Raw genomic sequence first — 4,935 nt, forward strand, 5'->3', positions numbered from 1 at the left:
GAATGACTCTCTGGGAGGTGGCAGTTAAAGGATACTGGGGAAAACTAAGATGACAATAAAAATAAAGTACATGAATAAAAACTCATTTTAAAAAAGAAATGATTAGCAACTTGGAATGAGTGATTTTATTTGAATGATGAGAATTAAGATTGCTGAGAATTAAGAGGAAAGTGAGGAAAGAAGAGGAATTCTCAATTGTATACAGCCTTCTCAAGGAGGTTAGTAGACAGTAGCAAGGAAAAAAAAACTGAAAATAAATGAGAGACTGGGGTTGACAGGTGGCACAATTTTCTGGAGAAAATGAGATGAAATGTCATGTAACCTAGAAGGGTTTGCCTTGGCAAGGAAAAGAGCCACCTCTTTATATGAAACAGATGTAAGCAAAGGAGGTAATACTTGCAGGAGTCATCTAGTTAGGTTTGAAGCACCTCTATCAAAATGTCCTCATTTTTTTTAAGGAAATCTGAGAAGTCCTCAATTGAGGGAATGGGGGAGGGGAAGCCATGGGAAGTTTGAGGATAAATGAAAAGTTTTCTAGAGACATTGTGGTAAGTGGGATAATGAGTCAATTAGAAATTTGATAAAGATTTCCTTGACAAAGTGATAGCCCAATTGGCATTATTTAATATAATTTTGTGGTGAACTCAGCACACTCATTTGCCTCTCTCTAGTTGCTTTCTGCAGCATGTGAGTAGGAGCGAAAGCATCAGACAGTAGGACAGATATGAACATAAAGCAAGGTAGGGCAAGATGGATCATTAGACAATGGGTCATTGACTCCCTGAGAGGGGCAATGTAGGCAATGCATGGAGTGATGACCTGGGGAAGAAGAATTTGAGTTTTCAGTGAGGACTAAGAACAGGGTTTGGAGTTACAAGACAGAGAGAGAAATATGGAATTTCACCTGGTTGTAATCATATAAGGGAATTTCAGCAATACACTTGTAATTAATAGAAAATTAAAAATATGACCAAATATTTGTATAGCTGAGGTTGGAAGGATAAGTATGTCATGGGAAGTGTATAGGTTCTGCAACTTAGGGCTTAGGGTAATTGAAGGAGTATCAATGAATGCACTGAAGTCCCTTGGGTGAGGCTGGAGTTGAGAAGATAAGATTGGAAACAGCAGTGAATTCATTGAGAAAAGAAGGGGAGTGGCCTTGGAATTATACAACAGCTATCAGAATTTTGATGGTATGGTAGATATGAATAGAGTAAGTTTATTAAGTGATGATGGTAGAGGAAAAACCTGAAAATGAAAATGGGAACAAGTAGGATTCCAACTTTTTCACTTCAATTAGTAAGTCAGGAGAAGAAGACAAAATGCAGTCAATGATGGAAAGGGTAGCCAGGAGGGCTGCCTTGCAAGGAGGGAGGCAAGTCTCAGTGAGAGCTCTGGAAGATGGGAGATGGGAGAAAGTTTAAGATGAAATAAAGTTTGTTACCTAAGAAGCATTACAGAGAGCACCCTGGAAGGAGTAGGTAGCTTTAGAGGGGATCTTTGAGGAAACAGGTTGAGGAGTATGGGAAAAAAGAGTGGACAGTAAGGAATAGAGGAAGAAGTGTAAGTAATTACAGCTCAGAATCACTGTGATGGGGAATATAAAATCTGGTAAGATTTGCTTAAATATTGACAAATGACAACAGATAGCTTATTAATATTCCTAGATGTCTGGCCTCAGAGTAAAATGCTCTTATGTCATTTCATAGCTCAGGCTGGGATACTGGTAGATGGAGCAAGATGGAATGGTACTTCTTTCCTTTTAGGCCTACCTAAAAGAATCGTGCCAGACCAAGAAATAGGTGGAGAGAATGAGTACGTGCATGTGTGTGTGTGTGTGTGTGTGTGTGTGTGTGTGTGTACACTTCCATTCCGTTCAATTATTCTCATACTTAGAAAAGATTCATAAGTTACAATTATAGTTTTTCCATGTAGGAATGTAAATAGTTCAAGTTTAATAAGTTACTTGTGATTTCTTTTCCCTCTTTATCTGTTCATGCTTCTCTTGCTTCTTGTATCTGAATGTCAAATTTTCTATTCAGCTCTGATTTTTTTATCAAGAATGCTTGAAAGTCCTCTATTGCACTGAATAGCCATATTTTCCCCTGAAATATGATACTCAGTTTTGCTGGGTAGGTGATTCTTTCTTTTACTCCCAGCTCCTTTGCCCTCTGGAATATCATATTCCAAGCCCTTTGATCCCTCAGTGTAGAAGCTTCCAGATCCTGTATTATCTTGATTGTGTTTCCACAATATTGAAATTGTTTCTTCCTGGCTGCTTTTAATATTTTCTCATTGATCTGGGAATTCCAGAACTTGGCTATAATATGCCTAGGAGTTTTTTATGGGGATCTTTTTCAGGAGGTGATCGGTAGATTCTTTGAACTTCTGTTTTGCTCTTTGGTTCTAAAACATCAGGGCAATTTTGCTTGAGAATTTCTTGAAGGATGAATTCTAGCTTCTCTTTTTGATCATGGTTATCAGGTAGTCCCATAATTTTTAAATTATCTCTCCTGGATCTATTTTCCAGATCAGTAGTTTTCCTAATGAAATATTTCACATTGCCTTTTATTTTTTTCATTTGTTGGATCTGTTTAATAGTGTCTTGATTTCTCATAAAGTCACTAGATTTCATTTGCTCTGATCTAATTTTGAAGGAATGATTCTCTTCAGTGAGCTTTTGAGATTTTTTTTCCATCTGGCAAATTCAGCTTTTTAAAGCATTTTCTCCTTATTGCCTTTTTCAGACTCTTTTGCTATTTGAGTTAGTCTATTTTGTAAGGTGTTATTTTCTTCAGTCAGGTTGTTGACTCTTATTTTATAATTTTCGTGCATCATTTTTATTTCTCTTCTCAATTTTCCCTCCACTTCTCTTATTTAGTTTTCAAAATCCTTCTTAAGCTCTTCTATGGCCTATAACCAGCTCATATTTTTCTTAGAAGCTATTGGTGCAAGAGTTCTGACTTCCCTCTCTTCCTCCTGTTCCATCCTTTGATCCTTTTTGTCCCCAAAATAGGAGTGTAAAGTTGAATTGCTCTGCTTGGTTTGCTTCCTTTGCCTGCTCATGTTGCCACTCAATTACTTGACTTTTGAGCTTTTTGCCACAGTAGTACTCTGCTACCAGAAGGAAGATTTATCCCAAATGCTGGGATTTTCTCAGCTGCTGAAGGTATTAGTTGGGTGCCCTCTCTGAAGTCTCCACCCACTCTGGAAAGCTGGTCACACACCCCAGGACCTCCACCCTAGATGGCAATCCAGATCCAAGCAGGTTAAAGCAAGAGCAATTACCCCTCAGACTGGTCACTTTATCTCCTTATAATCTGCAGGCCAGGAGCTGAAGCTGCCATATGGCAGCAGTGGCATGGCCCCGGTGCCTCAGCTGCTTCTCGCCCCAGAGGCAAAAGCTAAGTGCACTACCAACTACTGCTTCCCAAAGTCCACACTGCACTGACCTCTCACTTTGTCTTTGGCATCTATGGGTTGATAATTCTGGATACCATCACAGCTGCTGGTGATCTGAAGTTTCCTCCAGCACGTGGCTTCTCAGCCTACCCTGAGGCTAAAACCTCAGGCTCCCACAGGGCTGGGCTCAGCTGGGCTCCCAGAGTGCTGTGCTGGCTGCTTCCTGCTGGTCTGCCAGGCTGTCCTCAGCAGGAGGTTAGCTTCTCTCCATCATTTTGTGGCTTCTGTAGCTCCAATGTTTGTGCAGAGTCAACTTTTACATGAATTGTACTTGGTGGAAACCAGAGCTGTGCATAAGTCCTGTTTCTACTCCACCATCTTGACTCTGCCTTGCCCCCAGAATTGTTGTTTCAGCAGCCAATTTGTGGATTCTTTCATTTGGCACTTTGTTTTTAGTGTATAGGAATTCTAGGCAGTCTCTCTCTCTCTCTCTCTCTCTCTCTCTCTCTGTATGTGTGTGTATGTATTATTTCTTGAATAACGGTGTTGAGGATTTTTGACTCATGTTCTTGAAAATCTACTGTCCTTAATTTACTTCTATTCACAATTTCGTCAAGAAGAATATTTTGCTTTCATACACAGCAGGTTCTTATTTTTCAAATGCTTTATTAAATTTTGATTTACATCATTCTTTTCCTCCAGATTTTGAGTTACAAATTTTCTCCCCATTTTCTCCCTGCTGACCGCCCCAAAATAACAGTCCAACAGGATATACCCTCCTCCAATCTGCTCTCTCCCATATTTTCTCCTATGCCTCTTTCGACTTTTCCAGTGGATCTCTATGCCCCAGTGCCTGTATATCTTATTTCCCAATAACATGTAAAATAGTATTAATAATAGTATATATATATGTATATATATATATATATATATATATATACTTGAGTATTTGATTTTAAAACTTTGAATTCCAGATTCATTCCCTTTCTCCCTTGTCAACCATCCTTACTGGGAAGACAAGCAGTTTACTATAGGTTGTACATGTGTGGCTAATGCAAAACAATAACATAGTAGATATATTATAAAAGACTGACTATATTTCCCTCCCTCCTATCACACCTCCCACTTGTTCTCTTCTCTACTTTGATCCCGTCCCTTTTCAAAAGTGGGTGCTTCAGGGGTGGCCAGGTAGCACAGCGAGGAAGAGCACCAGCTCCAGTGTCGGGATGACCTAGAGATCAAATCCGGGCTCAGACACTTAGCACCCACCCAGAAACACCTGGTCGTGTAACCTTGAGCAAGATACTTAACCCCAATTGCTTAAGGGTGGCCAGGTGGCTCAGCGAGTAAGAGCACCGGCTCCAGTGTTGGGATGACTTGGGGATCAAATCCGGGCACAGACACTTAGCAACACACCCAGAAATAATTGGCCTTGTAACCTTGAGCAAGTAACTTAACCCCAATTGCTTAAAAAAAAATTGGGTGCTTCCAACTTCCCTCCCCCCCCAGCCTGCCCTCCCTTCCATCATCCCC

This window comes from Petaurus breviceps, unplaced genomic scaffold (assembly GCF_028583685.1).
Source record: "Petaurus breviceps papuanus isolate PSGF00001 unplaced genomic scaffold, PetGlider_PUasm1.0 90897, whole genome shotgun sequence".
Taxonomy (NCBI): domain Eukaryota; kingdom Metazoa; phylum Chordata; class Mammalia; order Diprotodontia; family Petauridae; genus Petaurus; species Petaurus breviceps.